Consider the following 15,242-nt stretch of genomic DNA (forward strand, 5'->3'; position numbering starts at 1 on the left):
TTTCTGAATCCCCGACTACCTGGTACTGGGTCAACGTTGATGATGCGAGTGCGCCCTATGCCCACTTCATCCCTTGGACGGTTGTTTACCGATGGACGTTTTGATCAGACATTCTTACAGACCTGCTCGAAGAAGGTAGAACGATTTGTGACCCCCAACGACACTGACAAAGTGTGGGAAAGTTTTCTGCAGTTGAATTCTTCCTTGGCCTATAGACATCCTCCTGCGACAAATAGTAGTGGACGCTCTCTGGTGCCTCTGGCAGTTGTTGGACCTTCACCTTATTTCTGTATCTTGGGGAGGGGTCCCATTAAGGTGGGGGACAGCTCCTGCAATGTGACTGCTTCAATTCGCCTGCCCTTAGTCCTTCTTTAGTTACCCCTCCGAATATTTATTTTGTATGCGGGGGTAATGGATACTTGTGGTTGCCTGAGGGTTGGGGTGGGGTCTGTTACCTGGCCTATTTGCTTCCCCCCGTTTATGTGGCACCCTCAGATTATCATAAGACTCATCGGAGGTTTACCGTAATGCCTAGACAGCGTAAAAGGAGGGCACTCCAAGTTGAGGATGTTGATCAGACTGATACTTCTTTGCAGCAATTTACGGATTTTTCTAAGGGTTTACTACCATTCTGGGGTCCTATCTTTAACAGTAGAGCTATTAGGAGACTCTCATGGGTAATGGAAAAGGTAGTGAATACGGAGGCTGATATTGCAGCCAATATGTCCATTGAGATGCAGGCTATGAGATTATTTACGATTCAGAACAGGATGGTGCTTGATGTCATCCTTGCAGACAGGGGTGGAGCTTGTCGCGTCATCGGGACTTCTTGTTGTGTATATATTCCAGACTCGGCCCCGACTGTTAACTTAGCTGTACAGAAGCTCCATAGATTGGCAGCTGATCTTCATCAGGATACAGGTACCTGGTCATTAAAGACATGGTTGTGGAGTGTTTTCTCCTCCTGGGGTTGGAAGCTTTTGATGGGAGTTGTGGGAGTCGTGGGTATGATACTGACTTGCTGTTTATGCGTTTACTGCCTTCCCCCTTGTTGCTCCATGTGTGCCAGCAATTTGCGAGTTTCTAGGAGACCTACACGCCAATATCCTGTTTCCGATGATGTGGAACTTCATGATATTCGTTGGTTAATTGATGATGATATTTTTGATTAATTTGATTCCTTGCCCCTAGCATTTGCTGTAAAGGCCCTTCTTTTGGCTAATAAAGGCTGCGCTCATGTTAGCCACATCCTGCTAAAAGGAGGGCTGATAGGTTTCATTTCCCGACGCCCCGCCCATTTACATTTTCATTTACATTTACGCTTATGAGTTAGCATGATGTGTCTAAGTACGATATATTCATTTTTGCATTTACGTTTATACTCTTCATCTAATATTCATTTATGCGTGTGACATTATTATGTTTCCTTAGCTTAGCCTGTGTGCCTCCATTTTGGAGTGTTTCTCTCTGCGTGCGAGTCGCACTTGCTCACCCCTCCCGTAGGAATAGAGGAAGACATGCTAACGCAGTAGTTTTCCTTTCTTGGCTAACTGTGATCGAAACTATAACAAATTCATTATCAGTGGTGTTCTCATGTGCTGGAGACGCTGAGGCCTGGCTCCGTGGCCTTGGCCCGAGATAAGAAATGTTGCCATCACAGGTGCAGATGCCTCTTGTGTGAGGCCATTGTTCGCTCTTCTAGGGGTCCAGTATTTTTCCAGACTGGGCGTGTTTTACTCTAATGTATCCTGTTATAATGTATTGCTGTGTTGGGATGGGTCAGTCCTCTTGACGCACTCTTAGGGGTGAGGTCGGACAGGGTCCTCTCATATGGGAGTTTGTGGCCTAATAAAATTACCCTGTTTATTCTTCTCCACTGTCCGGCTGACTTATTATTGGGTAACTATAGGTGAGTGTGGTAAGTCACTCGGGTGGATTTGAGCCACACTTATCAGCCACCTTGCTATCACGTAGAATGCCACCATTCTGGTCACACTGTTGCATTTTGGGCCCTTTTTTATAGCCTGCACCTGGTTACCACCTGCTTTCAATCCATGGTAAATACCGACTCTTAAATACCGAATTTCATGAAATTCGGTATTTTAGTAGTTTGCTACATCTCAAAACTCATTTTTTACCATTTCTTATTTACCGATTCGGAAAATAAGAATTCGGTAATTTCCGAATCGGTAAATACCGATTCGGTAAATTCCGATTCGGTAAATTCCGAATCTGTAAATTACCGACTCGTATTTACCGAATCGGTCTTTTTTGGGCCCCTACATCTCAATATGCAAATACCGGTCGATAACGGCTGAAATTCGGTATTTTCGGCCATTACCGACTGGTATTTGGCTACCTACATCTGGTCCTCTGTGCCTTAATGATAAGAGGAATATGGGATGTCGAGAGGTGGACCCTTTTTGTACAGTTCTCTAATCCAGAAGAGCCTCTTCAACCCATTGAGTTGAGACACCTTCTGATGGTGGTGCCCCAGGCTGGCTTTGTTGTCAAAAAGCTAGCTCCAATAGCTTGACAGAGTAAGCACCATACAAATAAGGACATCAAACCTCCTACCCTATTTATAGTGGATGGTCCAATATTTATCTTTCTCTGTTCATCACTGCCAGAAATAACCTGGCAGTACTGGACAGAAAAGAAGAAAAATGTCCCCCTCACCCTAGGAGAAAACTTGCAGGGCTTAGAGGTCATTTGTTTTGTTGCTTTTTAGAAACGAACTCCCACTTTATTGGCTTCTTTTTGAAAAATACAAAATTGCAAAGAGATTACCCCGGGGCCGACAGTGATCTCTAAATATGGTGGGTGGCATTTCATCAGGGTAGCAGATGTAATGTCCATCACCACCTTGAAAGAAGGGGAGCTGTATGACAAACTTTAAATCTAGCCCTAAATATTTATATGCTGTGACTAATCATTAAATATTAATTGTGATCGTATTTGTCTTTGAACTTGCTGAGTGCCGAGGGCTAATCATTGAGTTCTCTATATCCTCTGAGCAGCCATTAAATCCTCTTTTAGCTGTTGTGATCTCAATGAGTACTTTGCATGTTGGGTTTGCCATGAAGTATTGTATATTCTTTCAAGTTGGCCACTCAATCTTTATACAGCAGCTCTCTCAGGAGACTCTTATCATTGAGTATGATAGCCACCAGATTTTCTATCTACTGTGGGGCTCCCAGTGCTTGATTTGAGCGGGTGGATTCCTTTGCTTGGCACCAGAATTTACTTGCCACACCCGCACTTATAACAGTCTGCCACATACTGGGGTCTTCCTCTAATTTTGAGAAGCACATTAACAGTTGTTTGATGTTTCGATATACATTTAAAATGACTTATACCTACCGACCACGCCATTGTTATTACTTAGGGCGCATGGAATAGTCTCAATTGTCACACTTGTAGGAGTGTGATGGTTAGTATTTGTGTTGATATTATCATTGGCTGTCCTGGCAGAGACAATGGGTAGTGCAAGCTGCAGTTGGACGTCTGATGAGTGCCCCAGCACTTATTTATTTTTTACCAATTAAGCACTGGCTGGGTTCCCACTGAATACTCTGTATGCTGTTGAGACTATTAGACAAGATTACTTTGCCTGGAGCTATTTCTTGCTATATGTTGTACTTTGTAGAAAGATTAAAAATGTCAAATGAAGGAAAGAAAGTAAAAGCGCAAGAAAAACAACATGCTACAGGATTCATTCACCGAATAATTTCGGCCATGGTATATGTACCAAGACTGTCCGAGTGTTAGCTAACAGCAGTTTGCATACTGTGACACTCAAGGCCATACTTTGAATGGGAAACCTTGGAAATTCAACGCCCAACATTCGAAGGACTTTTGGCTAATGGGGTCCTGGGGGGGGGGGGGGGAATTTGGGGCCGGGGAGAGGGGGGGGTAGAGATGGCGCCGCACGGGGACGGGGTTTTGGGTGTTTTGGTAGCTTTTGGGCTGGGGGGCGGGGCTGGGTTGGGCTTCCTTTTGGGCGGGGCTGTAGTATCCGCCCGGCCACGCGGCAGAGACACCATTTTAAGTGAGGTGTCTCGGCCGCCGGGCGGGGGGTGGCGGGTGGACAATTTTTATTTATTTTTATTTTTTTTGGACATTCGGTAAAAACTTGGGATGGACAATCTCCTCAAGTCTCCATGGTTGCTAGCGGCACGAGCGGAGGGCCTGCAGTGGAGGGGACTTCACGATTGTGTGTGTGTGATGGGACTTTGCGGGCTTTCCGATGGGACATTTCAGGCTTGAGAGGAGACTTTCACGGCGCGGGACACATCGCTGGACGTGGGAGGAGCTCGGGAGAGCAGCATGCCGCTCCACGCGACCGAGTGGATGGGCCTGTTCTGGCTAGTGCGGGCGGTCAGGCTCCCACGTGGGACTAGGTGAGTCCCTTCTGCCCCCTACCCGAAGGGTCCATACGGCCGCCGGGGTGCTACGTGGGGGCAGGGGGGGGTAAAGACCCTATGAGTGTTTGTTCAAAGGTGGTTTATTGTTCGGATATTGTTTGCTGTTTACATCTGTGGCTTATTGTTATCCGGATACTTGTGCTGAGGTTTTTGTTGGGGGGTGAAAATGTTTGGGAGTGTACGCTGGGGGTATGGACTTCTTAGTGGTGTTCGAGGTGGAGGAAGGGGCGTTACGGACCGTGGCGTTTCTCAGTGCGATGTGTTGCGGGTTTCAGGGGGCCCGCCTGCTCCTCACAATGGGGGAGCGGTGGTTCGTGGCCTCAGCGGCTCCCGGAGCGGGAACGTGGATCGGCGGGGGCGCGGTTTGCCACTTGCCTAATTTGCGACTAGAATTTTGCTTCCTGCGTAGATTTTGGGGTGACCATGATTTTAGAACGGTTGTTTCTTTTTACAGGGGTGGTCTGGGTCCATGCTGGTGACCTAATTTGACCCTGCCTGTTACCCATTTCTATCATGGACAGACATACACCCCTTCGTGTCGTGCAGTATACACGAAGGATAACTTCCTGTTGCACATTCGATCGGAGGGAAAAGGGGCGGCGCTCCGCTGACACGGGCACAGTTCGCGCCTTTCCTCACGGGCACGGCCTGGCGTGCGCCACTGTCCTGCACGACCGCCACACTCATGGTGGTGCAGCGCTTTTGGGGCAGTTGGGGCGTATGATACAGGTCTCTGAGGAACCTTTCTCACGAGTAGGGTCTTAGGTTGAAGACTGTTGCCACCAGCTCGACCGCATTGCGGGCGGTGGTGGCGTGTGCATCGGGGTGACTGGGGGGGGGGAGGGGCGGCAGTGCTGCGCAGCCAAGCAGTTCGGGAGGTAATGGCCCGGTTTTACTCCGGGCGGGGCTGGCCTCCCTTCGGTCGCCCGCCCCCCACCCAGGACCCAGTCTGTCTACATGTGGTATTCCCTGAATTAAGAACACGTTTTCCCAGGGTTGATAAGAGGATGCGCCTATGGAACGCTGTCTATGTCAATAAAAGACATGTTCGGCCCCCCCTCACCACCTCCGTTTTTATGACGCAGCACATTTAGTGATGCTTTATGACTTCAAAGGACAGCTGATGCAGGTAAATTGACACACGTTAGGAATTTGCTGTTTCACTTTCACAATCAATGCGCTGGATATTAAATAAGTTATGGCAGGGGAAGTGGCGGGCTGCGGACTAGGAACTTTTATTGGTAGGGGCTTTAAGGGCGAGCACGTGAGGCACAACCTTTCTACACTGAATTGGCTTGCAGTTACAGGCGTTCCTCGCGTGCTTTCGAGTTGTCGGACGCCTGTGCGGCCTTACATTATAAATCAACCAGTGGTGCAGTAATAGTATCATGGGTATATGTACGGTACAAGCTGTTTATAAAAGTGCGTCAGGTGCCCATGGGTCTCTGGACTCTGGGTGCTGTGACATATTGCACATAGCATATGCTGCTCAGCATTTCATTCATTTCATGTTCATGCAGTATTGTTAGTATAACATATCTTCATAATGTCGCGGTATGTCAACATTTGTGACCACATTGTTCAGCAAGTAACAGTGCGTAGGGGCAGCGCATGACAGTAAGATGTGTGCAATAAAGTCTCGAGCTATTTGAACGTTTGCCATATGCCGTTGAAGCATTGCCTTTAATTTGAATCCGTGGAAACCAGTGTGTCAAAAAGATGATGGGGCCCCATGGATTAGGGGACAAAGGTATTCTCCAAACCAGGTTTTATCGGGAATACTCTGTAGAAAATATATGTGAAGGCATTTGGAGTGTGAGGGGTCATATCACAAACGACTTAATTCCCCGTTCAGATGTTATCTCATGGTGAAATTACAATTGGGATTTATGTTTCGGATATTTAGGCCGGTGGCTTCGTACACAGTGCGCCCCCCCATACCATCGCAGACGTTGGTCACTGCCTTATAGGGCCAAGTATTGTATTGTGAGTACTTTTAAATAGCGCTTACTACCCTGACGAGGTGCCGAAGCGCTTTTCAGTGGGGTAGCTTGCTACTCCGGAACCTATAAGGGATTCATATAGTGATATATGAAAGTTATTTGCGGGGGACCAGTCTGTTTTAGCACGAGTGCCAGCGGAGACCTAATTGAAAGGCGACTCGTGGTACATTTGGTGCTACACGGTTTTCTATAGAGCAAGGCGGAGTTGCACTTTGCGCCTCCGTGCAGTGAAGTATATTGAATCTGGGCCCAGGTTACTGTTCTTGCATTCCGTGTTCGAATCCCACGCTTTAACATATATACATACTTTTCTTTACAGTGGACTTATTGCTGATCTTTTCTATGCGAAGGGGCATTGCGGAGTACCACACTGATGTCTTCTGTAGAACCCTTTTTATTAGTAGGAAACAAGGAGGCAAGCGCATAGAGTTTATAAATGTGACATTTTGTGTGGGTAAGAGGTACGTTCTTCCATTTTAGTAGTATGAAACAAGGAGGCAAGCTCATAAAAGTTACAAAAGTGACATTTTCACAGTTGACGTCCTGGAGTGGGAAACCTTACCACATATCTGCAGATGCACTTGTGAATACGGCGGACAAAATTACCGTTTCAATGGGCCGCGGGCGTTTCCAGTCGCGCGTGGGTGAGGTGTACGTTCTTTGCAGTGGGCTTTTTCCTGGCAGACAGGCTCTGGGGGTGAGGCACTGTGTGGAGGACTTCTTTCTGGGCGCCAGAGAGGAAGCACTGTCCCATGTCAGTGTGGTCATCTCCGTAGTGAGCTCGACTCCATGGCCAGGGAGCACGCCCGCCGAGGACAGGGGGGGTCGCAACGAGGTCGCAGTCGCGCGTGAGGGAGGGGTACGTTGTGCAGTGGGTTTTTTCCTGGCGGACAGGCTCTGGGGGTGACGCACTGTGTGGAGGACTTCTTTCGGGGCGCCAGAGAGGAAGCACGGTCCCATGTCAGTGTGGTCATCTCCGTAGTGAGCTCGACTCCATGGCCAGGGAGCACGCCCGCCGGAGGACTGGGGGTCTGATGCCGAACGGGTGCGGCAGGGGTTTCTTCCTGGCGGACGGGCGCAGGTGTGGGACACGCATCCGGAGGGCTTCTCTCTGGTGGGACGGCCGGCTCGGCGGGCTGCCTGCAGGCGCTGAGCGGCTTCTCAGGCCTGGTGTTGACAGGGGTGGGCCTCTGCGCCAGAGAGGGGGCACGGCCCCGTGTTAGTGTGGCATACCTGTTAGGGAGCTCGATTCCGCGGCCAGGAAGCACGCCCCGGGGGTGACGTTGACTGAGGGCATGGCCCTATACGGTTAGTGACGGAGGGCATGGCCCTATGCATGGGTGTCGGAGGGCATGGCCCTACGCATTGGAGACGAAGGGCATGGCCCTAAACATTGGTGACGGAGGGCATGGCCCGATACGTTGGTGATGGAGGGCATGGCCCTATACATTGGTGACGGAGGGCATGGCCCTATACATTGGTGACGGAGGGCATGGCCCTATACATTGGTGACGGAGGGCATGGCCCTATACATTGGTGACGGAGGGCATGGCCCTATACATTGGTGATGGAGGGCATGGCCCTATACGTGGTGACGGAGGGCATGGCCCTATACGTGGTGTCGGAGGGCATGGCCCTATACATTGGGACGGAGGGCATGGCCCTGTGGTTAGGGGGGAGGACCTGCCGGCGGTTTGAACGCGTGGATAGGAGCACAGGGTTTGAGGGGGGTCCGCGGCAGCCATATAGTTAGGGGGTGGTCCTGCCGAATGGGGCAGGTGGCGCATCCCGGGTTTAGGGAGGGGGAGTCCTGGGGGGGGTCGAGGACCGTTAGCACGTCCCTCGAGTGGCGGTTCTTCCTAATATATGGGGGAAGAGTAGGAGAACTGTTTGGAGTATCGGGGGGTAGGTCTAGCACAATAAAGTATTTAGCCAGGTGGAGAGGCAAATTGACGTTATGCTAATTGTTACTGTTTGTGGATTGTGGGAATCAGTTAGGGGAGGGGGTGGGGGTGAGGCAGGAAATTACATATTTATGAGGTTTAGATTGTGCGGCGCAGGCCGAGGATGTTATTGTGTAGGATGCACCTGCTTCCAATAAAGCGGCCTTTATCACACTTACATTGAGTCTCGGGTCGGTGCTTTCTCCCCCCCCCCTTTCCCCAATGGGCCCCAATGGGGTCCTGGGGGGGGGGGGGGGCGACCGTAGGGAGGCCTGCCCCGCCCGGGGGAATTTGGGGCCGGGGAGAGGGGGGGGTAGAGATGGCGCCGCACGGGGACGGGGTTTTGGGTGTTTTGGTAGCTTTTGGGCTGGGGGGCGGGGCTGGGTTGGGCTTCCTTTTGGGCGGGGCTGTAGTATCCGCCCGGCCACGCGGCAGAGACACCATTTTAAGTGAGGTGTCTCGGCCGCCGGGCGGGGGGTGGCGGGTGGACAATTTTTTCCCTCCCTCCCTCCCTGGGCCATGATTCGGGGGGGGGGTGCCCACGGGCAGGCACTACTCTTTACGGGGGATTTTCCTTTGCGGGGGAGTTTGGGGGCAATGGGGATTTTGGGCAGTGTTTTGTTGGAGGCTGGTGCAAGAAGGGGTTTGAACGGGGTGATGAGTTTGTTGGACGTCACATCTTGGTGTCCTTAGGCTCAATCCTTTTTTGTAGGAATAGAAGCAGAAGAGTTTTTGCTTTGTGGATAATTGCTCTTTATTTGTATAGATGAAAACGTAGACAGCCGACACGTGCTTCGCCTCTGTGGCGAATTGCGCCAGGGCTTTTTCAAGGCTATTTACAATGTTTTGTATTCTGTGCAAAAAGGGGTTTTTTGGATTGGGTGGGGGGTTTTCGCATGTCGCTGGAGCAGGTGTGGGGTGCATTCTGTATGTAGGGGCGGTTCTTCCTAATATATGGGGGAAGAGTAGGAGAACTGTTTGGAGTATCGGGGGTAGGTCTAGCACAATAAAGTATTTAGCCAGGTGGAGAGGCAAATTGACGTTATGCTAATTGTTACTGTTTGTGGATTGTGGGAATCAGTTAGGGGAGGGGGTGGGGGTGAGGCAGGAAATTACATATTTATGAGGTTTAGATTGTGCGGCGCAGGCCGAGGATGTTATTGTGTAGGATGCACCTGCTTCCAATAAAGCGGCCTTTATCACACTTACATTGAGTCTGGGGTCGGTGCTTTCTCCCCCCCCCCCTCTTTCCCCAATGGGCCCCAAAGAGCCATGGGACCCTTTATGAGTGCGACGTGACACAGACGATTTGACGGTTAAGCCAGATCATGTTCTTCTGGCCCTGGATTTTGCATTGCTAATGTGCCGCAAGATTTCATCATTCGATGGTCTCAAAACTGCACTGCAATCGGTCTACGCTGGAGTTTAAGAATTTGTTTTACTGATTCCACAGTGGTTTTGCCATTTTTTCTCCATTTATGTAAGTTTTCGGGAATTCACTACACTTGTGTGGCTGGATTTTTATCTGCATATATTTCTAGCAAAAAATGAAATAAGTAATGACATTTCCATATTGAAAATAGTTTCCTTCGTCGATTTCTTCAGGGGCTGGGCTTACTTAGGTCTGAAGATTGAGTAAAAAACAAAAGTAGCTTGCAGATGTTTAGTATTAAACTTAGAACACAAATAACCGCAAGAGGGCAACATTGCGCCGAAGAACATACTAATCTCTGAAGATATTCTTACGCCACGAAACTGTCACTTTGGTAGGTGAATAATACCTCTGATTCATTACAAGGGCGAGTTTTTAACACGTCTTGAAACCAAACTCTGCCAGGATTTTTAATTAGTACAGAAGAGATCGAGTCAACAACTTCGTTGGTGATTTTGATGTTACAAATACATACAATCTATGTAATGTTGTTAGCACTAAATGTAACAGAAAAATGAGACGCCTCCGTTTTACACTACTGAACATTTTCGAGACATACATCTGTGGTTACCAAAATAGTTTCCCTAGGCAGTGAAAGCATAACAAGCAGGACAGACATATTCAGGCTTCTCAGTAATAAATTCAGATTCCAAACAGTGAATTTAATTTCAGGACAGTGCAGATCAGATAACAAGGCAACTGTAAACCAGAACTTCTACCACGCGGCTCTGCCAACTGAATTACCTTAAAACACTCCCTGAAATGGTGTAACACGGAAGGTATCGTCGTATGGAGCCCCTTGCATCCTGCTTGGGTAACAAAAAACTCACTCATAACAGGGGTGCAGCGTGCCTCGATGGGACGTGCCGCAGCATAATAATAATAATAATCCACATTTGTAAAGCGCACAATCACCCGTAAGGGTCTCTAGGCGCTGGGGGCCGTCTGGAAGATTAAGCAAGCCATTGCCCAGAGTCACATGGTGCTGGGCTAATCTGCTGCCGGTGCCGGGGATCGAACCATGATCCCCAGATTCCGGAGTCAGTCACCCTGGCCGCGGCGTCACACCTCTTCCTGTTGGATATAACTATCTATCTCGAAAACGATTGTACATCTGTTCAAGAAAATGTGAGCTGAATTACTTTCTTAAAAAAAGATAGCTTGTCTCAGTAAGGAAGTTCAGCGAGAGCATGTACATAGCAGGGGGGCAACTAGACCCGAACTTCGGGGCGGGCTAACACTCCCAGCCAGAACCGGCCCTAGCACTGGTCGCGCACGGCACAACACGACTTTTTTTCGCTTCCCCTGCTCCATTTCCTCCTTCTCCATGAATTTCCTCACTACCACTCACCAACAATGCACCTCAGCTCTCTATAGCACCTTTCTGACAAACATTTCATTTTTTTTATAGTGCTACTCATAGTTTTCTCACACTATTTTCTGTGATCTGTATGGTACACATTTTTTGTAGCAGGCACATTAGCCGTCTGCTCTGTGTGGGTGGCAGGAGTGCCCATGTAAGTGCACAGTGAGCAATGCAACAGTGTGAAAGTAGGATAAGAGGAGTGACTGCAGGGTGAGTGAGGAGACCATATGAATTTGGATGCAAGTGAAGAGCGGGAAGAATTAATGCATGGTTAGTGATGGGCTTGTTTGAGTGAGATTGCAGATTGAGCATTGAGGGGGAAAGGTGAGTGAAGTGCTTGTGTGACTGCAGGATAAGTTACAGGGTGAACAGTGCAGGTGCATTGTGATTGCAGAGTGATCACTGTGAGTGCAGGTTGAGTGCTTGAATGGTGTGAGGGCATGGTGATCAGTGTGAGTACAGTGTGATTACTGTGAGTGCAGGGTGAGCGTGAAAGTGAAGGGCAAGAATGAAGAGTAAGTAGTCTGAATACAGGGTGCATTCCCAGAAACTTGAAGTAACTCAGCATGTCATTGACGGTGGCGTAGGGTTTCAGATATAAGTTAAACTATTGCTAATATGGCATTAATCAGGGATGGAGGGTGGAGGAAAATAATAAGGTACTGATCCAGCAACAAATTTCCAGTCTTCTGTATTGGTTGCCAGCTCATTATTTTGATATCCCAGACGGTACACATATAAGAAGTCATCTAAAGCAATATTTTCAGCACTTATCTGTGCATACTTGCACAGGCTCTTTGCAGGCTCTTTAAACAACACATGGCTGGCATTTTTCTTTTGACAACCCTACTTCATATTCCTTTTCATGAAATCCATTCTCACACTAAGGCAAAGGAATAGGCAGAGTGGGGGCCACGACCAGATAAAAAAATAAAGCCTCCTTAACCAGTTAACAGTGGTATGTAAATATGCAAATGGTCTTTAAAGACCTGTGAAAAACCTGGGGAGGCCAGAGATAAGACCCCAGACACTGCCCAGCAGAGTCCACAGCAGCTCGAGCTGCAGCAGCTCGGGCTGAGACACACGGCGGGTGGCTGAAGCCCTTTTAGCCCTATGGGCGTTGTGCGCCTGGTCCATAAGACGTCCGTTGAATGCATATGTCTGTTTCATGTTCAGCTCTGAACTGGGCTCATTTGAATGCTTGCACTTTTATTTTGTTTTATTTTATTTCAGGTATTTAGGGCTATTGTCATGTATGGAATAAAAGTATAGGCTTAGATGTTCACGTGTATTTGTTTAGCAAAGCGCTGTTGTATGATAGTCAAGTTGAGGCGCTAACCATTCGCAGATACACTTCATGACTAAACAAACTACTTTTTGAGCAGCAGATGATCTGTAGGCATGGGTGTAATATTCCTCTCTGCTCATGGAATATTCAAAATTTGGGAACTCCGTGTTCCGCAGAGAACGTGGAGTTCCTGATAAATTCAGCATTCCGCCTCGTAGCGGAATTTATTTTTTGCTGGCGAACTTGAGCCAGGTATTTGTGAGCGCTCGCGAGTGCCGGTGAGATTTTCTGGCTGCCCGCGAGTGCCAGCGAGATTTTCGGGCACCGTTGAGCTCCAGCGAGGCTTTCTGCCCTCAAGCAGGGGCTCGCGAGACTTGCTGGCCACTTGCACGGCTTTAGGCTGTGCCTGCGATATCTGTTGCTTTTTTTGTTAAGACAGTGAGCACAAGAGAGTGCCAGTGATTGCAGCTGCATTCTCGAGCAGATTTTCTCCTTTAGAGCCTTTTGCACGTGATTTTCAACGCAAGATCATGTGTCGCGTTACTGAACATCACAAAAGTTGCCTGAACATGCGCGTTGAGTTGCTCTGCCCACTCACGGAATTTCACTGAGTTTTTGGGCCGCTCCTGGGGAATCTGCATAACAGATCTGCGGAGTTCCACCCAATTATCTGTTTCTGTGATGGACTGCAGCTCTCCAGCTGATATTCAGATCTGGGATTTAGAAGGGTTTGCCTGCACTCAGAGTAATCCTCTGCCTTTTTAGAGGGATGGTCCTATTGGTTTCTGTTTGACTTTAGTCTTTTTAGAAAGTTGCTCCAAATAAGCTTTCCTTAGTATTACCATACAGTATTAAGTGTTCCACAGCTGTGTGCCCAACCTACCTGCCCCATTGTGTGGTTGAATCGGACTTATTCCATCACTTTTTCAGTTCTGGATCTCTGTTTTCTGCTTGGTATGTAGTTTGGAAAAAATGCTATAAGATGGGTGAGCCGTAGCCCTCAAATTCATTGAAAAGGGTTCAAAGAAATGTAAACCTTATTCTATGGGGCTTCTCCAAAGACAATGTTATCTTGTTGATAAAACTACTGCCCTGCCAATTTGATGTGATATGGTTGGTGGTTGATGGTTGATGGGGAACTAATGGAGTGATGCCTGTCTGTCTGCAGAAGTTCTACCACTTAGGAGGCAAAAACTTGATGTTCTGCAGGCTAATGCCGAGTGGGGAGTGTAGTCACAGCTTGATTGATGGTTTCTTTATTATTCTTAGAAGGTCCTTTGGTGAGAGAACGATAGTATATAGGGTTAGTGACAAGGTTTTTGACTACTGATACGATCTGGGTATCGTGATTTCCTGGTTTATGAGCATAGGGCAATCAACTGAATTTGGATGAAGCAGAATGATTAAGCGTGAAAGGAGGGGATGTATTTAGCATTGAGGAAGGATACATGGCTTTTGGCTATGAGTGAATCATCAGAATAAGGGTGATTTATATTGAGGTATTCAATAAGGAAGACACTTTCACAGGAGTTACCCTTAAAGCAGTCTACACAAAACCTGATGAGAGTCTGACTGAAAACCACCTCGTTTGGAACTATTGAATTGATTAGATTGGAATGACTCAAATTGAGGTAGAAAAAAGACTATAATTACTGTTTGTACAAGAATGTATGTTTCATCTACTTCAACTGCTCCACAAATAATAATGCGTTTGATACAAACTGAGGTGCTAAGCCTGAAGATGCGACTAGAATGTACCTGACTCTATTGAATATGGAGAGAATGGTTGTATATATCAATGATCCATGATTCATGGTCAGATCATCATCATCATCAGATTCATCATCCATGGTCAGATTTTTTATCATGAGACTCCATTTGTTCGAGAGGAGGTCAACTCTTTGGCCCCTCCTGCTCAACTGGAGTTGTCTGCATTGTGGAAATCAAGCTTTTCCCCACACATCTAACACAAACCTGTTGGATGCTTGCATGCATTCAACAAGGATGTCTGGAAATACAACGATGGCACCTCTTCTATAATCTCAGATAGGGAAAACACCCCTACTCGATGGGGCTAGATTTCAAACTCCTCTTCTGTGGAAATGACCATAGATAACCCATAGATAAGACTTTTATTTTGCGAAGGGCAGTGTAAAAATAACAATGTTCATCAGCTGAGTCCAGCAAATCTGTAACGCCATCACTATATGCATCTGAATACATGCATAGAAGTGCTCACTTCTATTATTAATCAATCGCTTCATGCCAGAAGTCTGCAGCCCGTGAAAACCCATTCAGTTCATGAGCTTCTGCATCCAATCTAAAGTAGGGCTGCAGATCCACACCAAGTGTTGGCTCGCATGGCATGCCCATAGCAGAGACATCTCTAACCCTTAAAAGTTGACAAACTGTAACCAGCAAGTCATGACATGTTGGCGTCAAGTCAGGTTCTAGAAATAAAGAGCCTATCTGTGGCCAAAACACAGGACCACGGGGCATATTATCAAGCAGGGCGATAGGCAATTATCGCCGCTTTAGCGGCCGTTTTCGGCCGCTAAGCGGCGATAATTCTATCGCCCTATTAGCAAGCTGTCGCTAACTGATGTTAGCGTCAGCTTTTAGGCGATAGTGAGCGGTTTGGGGCCCGCTTTGCATGTCAGCGATGTTTATCGCTAATGACATGCAAAGTGTGCATACCCAACCAGTTAGCGACTGAAAGCAGTCGCTAACCTCGCTATCGCCTATTAGCAAGGCAGGCGTAGCTATGGAAATATTCGCGATAA

Source organism: Lissotriton helveticus, chromosome 3_1, assembly GCF_964261635.1.
Source record: "Lissotriton helveticus chromosome 3_1, aLisHel1.1, whole genome shotgun sequence".
NCBI lineage: Eukaryota > Metazoa > Chordata > Amphibia > Caudata > Salamandridae > Lissotriton > Lissotriton helveticus.